Source organism: Callospermophilus lateralis, unplaced genomic scaffold (genome assembly GCF_048772815.1).
Source record: "Callospermophilus lateralis isolate mCalLat2 unplaced genomic scaffold, mCalLat2.hap1 Scaffold_63, whole genome shotgun sequence".
Lineage (NCBI taxonomy): Eukaryota > Metazoa > Chordata > Mammalia > Rodentia > Sciuridae > Callospermophilus > Callospermophilus lateralis.
In genome coordinates, this window is record NW_027514713.1 from 13898394 (window position 1) to 13909198 (window position 10805).

A 10805-nucleotide genomic window follows, 5' to 3' on the forward strand; every position below is an offset into this window, starting at 1 on the left:
ATGCAGATAGCTGAACATAGCAAAGGGCACAGCTGAACATAGCAAGGGGTATGTAATGCAGCTAGGCAGGCTGGTTTCACTTTAAGGACATTGTCTAATACTCAAAGGAGCTATCCAGTTCTGCCTGGCCATTAGTGTGGATTTATCTTATGAGTTTACTTCCTCACTCTTTAAATTAACTGTTTTGTACATTTTTTACTCCCCCTTCCTATACTTTTATCCCTACTAACATTTCACTTAAACATTGACATGATCAGTTTGAAATTTCTTCAGCCTTTCACTTGTAAATCCAGAAACCTACTTATGGCTAATCTCATGTCTTTCTCTCCAGAAGAAAGTACATAATTTTCATAAAATTTACTGTCTCCACCCCTTCATTTTGCCTTCAGATCCTGTCTCTTTTGGCCTTTTCCTGTCCTTTGATTAAATATTCCTCCTTCAGTTTTGCTTCTCTCTTTTTCAATTGGGACCATGCCTGCATATATTTTTCTGGTAGAATCATTCTTCTGACTCCATCCTTCCTTCCAACATCACTTTCTTTCTTATATTACTTATTTTGTCTTGGGTTATTATATTCTAGACCTTTATTTTCTCCCACCTTACTGGCAGTTTTTCCAAAGGCTTCTTTTCTGGAATCTTCTGCTCTATCCAATCCTCCCCTATTCAGTTATGAATTCCAGAACTTTCTTTCTCCTTCAGAGTTCTCATCCACTTTTTTAAATATCAACTATCTGCAATAAATTATTTTACCCCTAAGATTATGCTCTTGCATGAGGATAAGAAGAAACAGAGACAGTTGGGAAGTCACATCTATAAGTCTGGCCTTCTGTCAACTTTCTGATATTAAGCCCTTTCCTATCTCCAAAACAGACCTTATGTGTCATAATACTTCAATCAATCACCTTCCTAGAAAGAAAAATCTGCAGTCTTCATCAGCTAACTGTTATGGCCCAGGGCAAAGACAGGTATCCCCTGCACAGCTAATTCCTCCTATTCTGCAGGCACTTGGTCATACACTTTCTAGTAATCAGAAAACCACAAAAACAACATCATAAGCCCTCTCCAAACAGATATCAAGTCATCCACTTCCAATTTACATGATCTGGCACAGAAGATTAATTTGATTTGCTACCCTTGATATAGACAACTTTCCAAATTTAATAATATTTTTACTAAACAATCTCCCCTAACTCCTTGATTTGGGGATCCCATTAAAATGATAAAAACTCTTTTTAAAGCGAATCATTCCATGAAGCAGTTCTAATATCTGTATCTACAAAACACTCTTATATTTAGTTTTATGATATAATTTTTCTCTGTATCTTTTCCTTCCTGAAGGCTTAAATGCTCAACTTATTTATAAGAATCCATAGGCCTTTCCATCACGTAAGTGGTATTAGTTGAGATATACTAACCTTGCTCATCTTCCCCCAAACATTATAAACAATGAATCTATAAAACCTAAACTATCTCTCTTGCTTTGTAGCATTCCTGGGAGAATTGTGATTCTCAAACTTCATGCAGAATAAGAGGAGTTGGAAGCAAAAAGTCCAATTGCTGGTTTTCTTTTAGGTTATCAAAAACATTTCTCTAAATGGATTCTAGAAAACAACTTGTTTTTATTTCTCAGCCTGTGATCTTTCCAAACACACAAGAAAACATTCTTGACAGCAATACTACTTCATGAGCTCATCAACTTCAGTACGAAGTCTAGGGACCAATTATGAAACTCTGTTTCATACAGTAAATTCTTGCTTCTGTCCATCTTGATTCAATTCCTCTTCACTCATATCATGGTCATGTTTTAAACATCTTGTTTTTCTAAATTAGATATACCTGGATGGTTTGTATGCTTGATTTTATAATCATTGGCCTCCTATACTCTAAGCTCATTATTTCTGAGAGTAAAAATGTTTGGAAATTCATGTGTTAGGATATTAGGGGCAATAAATCTCCCAGGAATAAATATGGTTTTTATTTTACATCATCTTTCTCTGAAGCCATGCCATGGAGATACCTATTTTCAAGTCTATTTTTCATCTAGTTTAAAAATAATTCCTTTAGTATCTTAATATAAAATTTGTATTGGCAATATGAAATTTCCTAAAACAATAAAAACATAAACTATTCATGAATATTCTACTTTATATGATGTCTTGTTTAGTAAATTAGAATTTATTTTCATTCACTGTTTTGTTTTGTTTTTTTCCTCAGCCTGCAAAAAAAGAAGTACAGGGCTCACATTTTTCCTATGAGAAACAGTTATGAAAGGTTCATTTGTCAATCATCTTTGGTATGAAAAAAGTTGGGAGATTTCTTTAGAAAGCATATTAAAGTTAAGGTATTAAGAATATGTAGAAAGAAGAGAATGCTCTTAAGAGTACAGTATCATAGGTTGAAATGTAGCTCAGTGGTAGAGGAGGTACTCTGCTTATGCAAGTCCCTGGGTTTGATTCCTAGTACTATGGAAAAAAAGATTATGACAATATATTTTATTTCTGTGTGATTTTGGTTCACTTTAAATTTTTTTTCTTTTTAAACAATTTAAGATAGTTGTACATATTTATGTGATTTAGTGTTGATAATCAGTACATATTTACAGAGTGCAATGATCAAATGAGAGTAATTAGCTTTTTATCTACTTACATATGTATAATTTCTTTATAGTCTGAAACTTCAATCTCTTTTAATTCTTCAAAAATATTTTATAGATAGTTATAAACTAGTCTCACTAAATTAATATGATATCTTAGAACTTACCTATCTGTTCTTTGGTACTGGTTTCTGAGGCCCCTCTAGTTCTCCCCACCTTTTCTAACCTCTACTAATATTATTCCATTCTCTTCTCTGAGATCAACATATTTGGGTTCCACATGAAAGAACATGCAGCATTTGTCTTCATATGATTGGGTTAGACTTAAGATAATTTCCTTTACTTCTACCCATTTTGCTACAAATGACAAAAATTTATTTCTTTTATGGTCTAATAGGCGTATACATATACCACTGTTTTAGTCAGGTTTTTCATCACTGTCACCTGAAAAGAACAATTATAGAGGAGGAAAAGTTTGTTTGGTCTCAGTCCATAGATGGCTGGCTCTATTGCTTTGAGTCCAAGGTGAGGGAGAACATCATGGTAGAAGAGTGTGGAGAGGGAAGCAGCTTAGGACATGATCACCACAACTCAGGGATAAGGACAAAATAGAAACCTCACAGGCATACCCCTAGAGACTACCTTTTTCAATCCACCCTGTACTTGCCTGCAGTTACGACCCAATTAATCCATTCAAATGGATTAATACACTCATTATGTCAAAACCCAATTATTTCACCTCGATACTTTCTTTCACTGTCTCACACATGAGCTTTTGGGGTACACCTCATATTTAAACCAAAATAATCACATTTTCTTTATCTATTATCTGTTGATGGATACTTTGTTTGATTCCATACCTTGGCTACTTGTGAATACTGCAGCAATAAACACCAGAGTGCAGATACATTTTGATTTCTGATTTCATGTTCTTTGGATGTACAATCAGAAGTAGGATAGTTGGATCACATAGTGTTTTCTTAATAACCTCCATACTGGTCTCCATGGTGGCTGTCCTAATTTACAGTCCCAATAACAGTACATGAGAGTTTCTTTTCTTCATAACCTCAACAGTATTTATTTTTATTGTATTGATAATAGCCATTTTAAGTGCAGTGAGATGTATCTCATTGCAGTTTTGATTTGCATTTCTTTGATGGCTAGTGATGTTGAACATTTCATCAGAAACTTGTTAGTTGCTTGTATATAGGCCATCTCTTTACTCTGCTGATTATTTTTCATACACAAGATTTTTAGTTTGGTATAATTCCATTTGTTTATTTTTGCTTTTGTTGCCTCTTCTTTGGGGGTCTAACAAAAAAAAAATCATTGCCTACATGTCTCAAAGTGTTCTCTTTTAGTGGTCTCATAATTTCCAACATTTAGGTCTTTGATCCATTTTGTGTATGTTTTTGCATATGATGTAGACAGAGGTCTACTTTCAATCTTCTATATATGGATATCCAGTTTTTCAATAATCTCTTATTGAAAGGCTGTCTTTTCTTCAATATGTGTTTTTGGTGCTTTGTTAACAATCCATTGGCTATAGAAAGTGGATTTATTCCTGAGTTTTCTATTCTGCTCCATTACTCTGTGTGGTTTTGAAGGCAGTACCATGATGTTTCTGTTACTCCAGTCCTTTAACGTGTGTTGAGAACAGGTATTGTGCTGCTTCCAGATTTCCTCTTTTTGCTCAAGATTGCCAGAAATATTTGGGAGGTTTTGTGGTTCCATATACATTTTAGGATACTGCAGCAATAAACACCAGAGTGCAGATACATTTTGATTGCTTTTTGTTTGTGTGTGTGTTTGTTTGTTTGTTTGTAGTTGTTGTTTCTGTGAAAAATGCCATTGGTGTTTTGATGAGAACTGCCATTAAGAAATATTAATTTGGGGCTGGGGATGTGGCTCAAGCGGTAGCATGCTCACCTGGCATGCGTGCGGCACTGGGTTTGATCCTCAGCACCACATAAAAATAAAATAAAGATGTTGTTTCCACTGAAAACTAAAAAATAAATATTAAAATTTCTCTCTCTTAAAAAAATAAATATTTATTTGTGTTTTTATATGGGTATCATCATCTTTCTTATTGAACTAAATAAATTATACCTTTGAGATTTCACACAGGGAGAAATAATCTTGGATTTTATACAGGTAAGTCTTTGGTATTTAATAACAGAATAAATTTATATATGATTTTGGAAACAAATTAACTGTTTTCATTTTTAAGATATGACAAAAACATTTTAATCTTTTCAATTTAAAAAATAGTGAAATAAACAGTTGTTTATAAAATCATGCTTTCTGTGAATTACTTTCTTGACTGAAATTTCAAATTTTTTTTTAAATTGAAAATCAGTTTTCTTTTTATTGTGGTAAGACCAGAAGGAAGGGCTGGGAAGATCCACAAGGGAGGAGAGATTTTGTTCCTATGCACACTGGATTGCCCAGAATGGCACTGATTCAAACTCTGAAAAAAAAAGAAAGAAAGAAAGAAAAAAAAACTCTGCTTGTGACTCAGTCTAGATTTAGAAAAGCTGAGCTTTTTAGTAACAGTGAGAAAAATTGACAAAATTTGTTTATTTCTGTTGATTTTTTTTCTTCATATAAATTTGTGGATCAACACTGTATTTTAAAGTCTATCCAGGAAAACAGCACAAATACAAATGTGGATTCACAAATCAAACCTTCAAAAGGGACTCTTCACTAGCAAAATCACCTCAAGAAGAAAGTTTAAACCACTTTATCTTAATGCACTAAGACCAAACTCAAAGAGGCCCCCAAAGTCTTGCCAACCTATGTCTAACCTTGCTAGTTTTTATTGTTGGTTTTGTTCTGTTGTTGTAGTGGTGGTGGTTATTATTTTGTTGTTCTTATTGCTGTTACTATTGTTGGACTATGAAACTCAACTTAAGTATACAAAGAGCAAAACTGTACAGTGAACTGATTAAAGCAGAAAAGTCCCATAATCTCAGCATGAAGGCCAAAGGAAATTAAAACATACTCAGATAGCAGCAAGCACTCATAAAAAAGCTCACAACTGGACTGCATAAGAAATATTGATCTTCAGCTTTGAATATTCTCACTTTAGCTACTATGTATGATTGGGGTCAGTACCCTCTATGCTGGAATTCCTTTGAAGGCCTTGACTCATATAGACAGAACATCAGGTTCAGGGTAACTTTATTTAAGTGAACTACATCTGAGCCTGCTTACAAAAGAACCAAGAATATTCTTATTGAAGTGAAGGAGTGGAGATGTTGGAAAGAATAAACAGGAAAATTACTGATGTCATCAATGCTTTTAAAAATTGCAATAGGTGTGATTGGGTAAAGTTTTATTTAAATAGACTTGAGTAAATGAAAATTGTCTCCATATCTTGTTTAAACTTCACTGATCCATTTACATTCATTTCTTTTCTAAATACTATTCAATATTTGGAATATTATTCATTGGAAATAACTATATAACCTTCCAAATATGACCCTAAAAATAGCCCATTAAAAGGTGCTTTTTGTCTTTGTACTTGAATTTAGCTGGTGACTCTGGCCTTTTACATGCCAAGCAGTGCTTTCAGATGAGTAAAAGAATTCTAAGACTCCACTGGCTTTAGCAACTCTGTGCAAATGTTTCTAATTTAAAAATACAATTCCAAATGCTAGAAAATAGAAAAAGGCTGTTTGTATACTGGACAAAAGTCAGTCTTCTCCCTTATATAGGGTCCTGCCTTTAGCTTGAAAATTTTGAAAACTAACCTACACTTCAGACACAAAATGATTCAAAGAGACTTTGAGAAAAATAATCACCTAGTAGCAATATTTTAAAGATATTTGTCTTTAAAGATTCTGAAGGGAAGGCAAGTATTGGCCTACAGAGAAACCAAAAGATTTCAGGGACATGCAGGGAACTTTTGGTATAGATCATGGCTCAAGAAACAAGAATCAAATTCTAAGCTCTCATCCTCCTGCTGTATAAGTACAATCATTTTTTCTTCAATTCTACACAAAATTATTAACAGTCTTCTACACTGAACCTTCCTCACTGCAAAAATAGCTTTTGCTTGCAAGGAACCTATTATCCATTAGCAAATGTGTTTATTCTTAGTGAACAAGCTTCTTCCACTTCAAAGAGCTATGCTGCCTTTACACACAAGATCCTTCTGATTGCTCAAAGATGAACACAAAGAAATTTATTCTTTAAGCCTTGAGATGTTCAACTCAAGAGCCAAGACTCTGGCCATTAAAGAATTTGTGGGTTAGTCTCACAAAAATAGAGCATCATCTGTATCTGTCCTCAGGTGCCACAGCACCATCCATGACTTTCATTTAAAAGAAAAACAGAAGCCAGGAAAAAAGGAAATTTCTCTCCAGGGAACTTTAGTGACATAATCAAAACAAGTAAAAAAATATGAACGTCAGATATTCAGATAATAATTCAGCCTACAGCAGCAGTGCTGATAATCCCTTGAATGAAATCTTTATATTCTTTTGTTAATCATCCTGCAGTCTTGGATGAAAAAAATAATTAAATTATGCTTTTTCTTTAAATTACCATACAACCTATGTATTTAAACTTAAATTTTTTATGGAAACTATATAATAAACCTTTCATTAAAATTTTCCTTGTTGATGTATGCAAACCAGGTCAGTTTCTGCTGGATTTGCATACTTGGTTTTATCCCTAATTCAACTTCTTGTTAAAGGTTTAAAATGGAGAAAATGTCAGATTACAAATAAAGCAAATACTGCTTATATGTCTAGTGAACACTGACACCATTTACAGGTTTTCCCCCTCTTTTCCTTGGGGTAGAGAGCCCTGTCAATAATCATTACTTATTAAAAAGGCTGCCATTCCCTACTACAGGATGTAGAAAGAGAGCACAGAGAGGCAGAAATAATTACCTTAGGCTTTTCTTTAAAGACCTCCCAAGAATGGAATAAAAGGAAATCAACTAAGAACATGAAATACCCCCATCATGTGCCATCTCTCCACACGCGCACACACACACAAGGTTGGGAAGTACACCCACACTCCATTATTCATATCAACTGCATCAAAAGAATTAAAAAAAAATCTGGGGTCTTCCAGAGAGATAGACACGTATTTTCAATCCATTGAATATGCTCATACTACACTTGCAAATCCTTTATCCCTCCACAAAACTCAAGCTAGATTTGCTAAAAGGAGTCTCTAAGCACCTCCTGAGAAAATGTGCTCTTAGAAATGACTGCTTCAACCAAAGCAGAGAAGAGCGGCAAGTTACTGGCTCTACTGCCATTCTGGCTTGTGGCAGATTCCTTCCTTCCCCTTTCCTTCCAGTCTCCCAATTCATCTGCTAGCCTCCCCCGCCCCCCCCCCATAGCAGACTATAGGCAAAAGGACTTGATTCTGGAACTTACTAACAAGTACACAAATCCTATCTTTTAAAAAAGTTTCAAGGGTTAAATAACACTCTTGGTAAGATCACAGGTAAGTGATGTGAAAAATTACCAGATGACTGAAAGCAAACCGGGTGTTTTTACCAGCACGGAAGAGTTAATGATGAGCACTTTCTTTCTTTCCCCAGATGTTAGGGCTCAAAACAGAAATACAGTATCAAGACAGCATAACCTGACAGTTTCTGCAGAATAGGCTTGCACAGAACTTGAACTGGCATGCTGGGGGTTTGTCCTAAATAACCTTCACAGGTTGCACAAACTGTTCCCATATCCTGATCAATAGTCAGATAAAACAGGTTCCTGAGAATTCTTTAGAGTAAGAATAAGGTGAGGGGTGGGGGTGGGAGGTCAATTAGCTACCTAAAACGTTACTAAAAATAGAAAATATACACCTCCAAAACCTAAAATGCTGTTTTGCTTCGGGTAATCTGGCCAGTATTGGCACCAATTGCGCCCTGGATGAACATGCTACCTCCTAAGGGTGACATGTTTCAAAAGCGTTGGATGTTCTCACCCTCCAGTGCAGAGAACTCTGTCACAGACCGCCTATATTTTACAGGAACTGAGAGATGAGGTTCACACCCCACCTTTGGGAAAGGAACAAAAGCTAACGCTTGGCAGAAGTGTGTATTGGGGTGGGGGGAACCCTTCTCTTTCCACAGGACCTTAGAACCCTAGAGGTGGCAACTCTGCAGGGCTCCTTTCATATATCCTTCTAGTTAACTCACAGTCAGTGGACACAGAATCCAACAATCAATTTCTGTACCTTGGAATGGCTACCGAAAGGCTGAGGGGTGATCAGTTTAGCTCTTCGCCTAGGATCGCCTCCTTTCCCTACCTCCCCCAATGGTTTCTAATTAACCCTTCCAGGTCCCCTCCAGGGCTGGAAGCGTCTTCCCTACATTCTACCAACACCCCCAACAAATAGCCATTCCTCATGGGACATAACTTCCCTTTGTGGTTTATCCTCGGTCAATTTGCGAGTGCTTTTGTCCCCTTCCTTCCCAGCAGCGGGCGGGGAAAGGGTTGGGAGCTTTGGGGAAGGCCCACCCTCCCTCCCTAACCCTCTAAAGGAACCGGATCCGGGAGCTCGCCGGCAGGTCTGCAGTGAGAAGGGATCACACTGGAGTTAACCCTTTGAAAGGAGTTGGGAGATCGGTTCTCATTTGGGACCCACTAAAGTAGGACCGGTGGAGCTTGAGGATCTCCCTCCCTTTCTCATCCCCCAGACTCCACACACAGTCCACAACAGGCCGACGCCTTTACCCTCCGTGTGACCAGTTGGAACCATCTTCCATGCTCTGCCCCAAACCTGGGATGGCGGGGAGGGGCAGGGGGTGTTAAAGACAGGCAGCTAAGGGGAAAGACAGCAGGAGAGCAGAAAGGAAACTCGGTAGTAAATTATAATTGAGACAGCGTGTTTACTTACGAAATTTGGGGCTGGTGATAGTTTCTGGTGTAGTGGTGGTAGAGAAGGAGGAGGAAGAGGAAGAGGAGGAAGAAGAGGCGGCAGCATCCTGAAAGGGAGACAGGGTCCAGGAGGGAGTAGAATCGTGAAGGTAGGAGGAGGTAGCATATGCCGCAGTGGGCCAGGAGGGCATCGCCTGGGTACTGGGGGTTCCTGGCACTGGGGGTCGGGAGCCCAGCGTGCTGCTACTGAAGAAAGGGACGGTGGTGGACAGGACCGTCGGGGGGACCGCAGTGTTCCGTGCTGTGGTGGAGCGCGGGCTGGCCCGGATAGGCACTCGGTGCCCGGGAAAGCGAGTGGGTGCCTGCGTGATAGTGGTCAGGCGAGTACTAATCCGGTTGGGCATCCAGGAGGAGGCGGCGCCGGCGGCGGAGGGGGTGGCGGGGGACGTGGTTGAAGTGGTGGTGGTGGTGGTCTCCATAGCCTTGGGGAAAGAGCTGGGCTTGGAAAGGAAGAAAGGGTCCTGGCCCATCCCCTTGGAGTCCACCAGGTCGGTGGGCACGTACTCCTTGACGGAGCCCACCACGATCCATTTGAGGAGCATGAGGCTGAGCCCCAAGCCGATGAAGCCGATGAACAGAGGCACCACGCACAGCCACGTCTGCTGCCGGTTCCACACGATGCAGTCGCTACAGCGTAACTCCCGGGGGGGCTCGGCCGCCCCTTCGCCGCCGCCGTCCGGACCCCCGCCCGCCGCCGCCGCCGCAGCAGCCGCCGCGGTGCCCTCCTCGGCCGAGGCGGCGGCTGCCCAAGCGGCACCAGGTGGCGAGGAAGCGGCCGCCCCTTCACTCATCCTAGGAGCCGGTCTTGGTCTTCACCTTCGCCCCCGCCCCTCCCAGGGCCGCGCCAGAGGCATGGGGCCGCGCGGGCCGGGCGCAGGCGCGGGCGCGGGCTCTGGCGGCGGCGGCGGCGGGCTCGGGCGCCTGAAATTTCAATTTAGAGTAAAAAAAATCCAAAAGTAAAGAAAAGGGTCAAGATTATGGTGGAGAAGAATAAGCAAAAAAAAAAAAGAAAGAAAGAAAGAAAGAAAAGAAAAATCCAAGGTGCTTTTTAAATATTCACTTATATATTTATTTATATATGCATTTATTTGTTTGTAAAACTGAGAGTCAAACCCAGTACCTCACACATGTGAAGCAAGTTCTCTCTCACTGAGCCAAACCTCATCCCCCTCTTTTTTTAAAGCATTACATGAGGACAGAAGAAGAGAAATTTCTGTGAGCTTGAAAAATTTTAGTAAAGGTAAATAGCCAATCCTCTTGCTAAAAGTTAGAGAATGAAATTCACATAAAACTGCAAGAAAATG

General features: G+C 39.1%; 2 pseudogenes; both read right to left on the minus strand.

Annotated features, from left to right (window-relative positions):
* The window catches only part of LOC143389674 (E3 SUMO-protein ligase ZBED1-like), a 35994-nt pseudogene extending 26672 nt beyond the window's left edge, over positions 1-9322 (minus strand).
* A 130-nt stretch (positions 9323-9452) lies between these two features.
* LOC143389673 (pro-neuregulin-3, membrane-bound isoform pseudogene) lies at positions 9453-10292 on the minus strand (annotated as a pseudogene).
* Between the last annotated feature and the right edge of the window lie 513 nt (positions 10293-10805).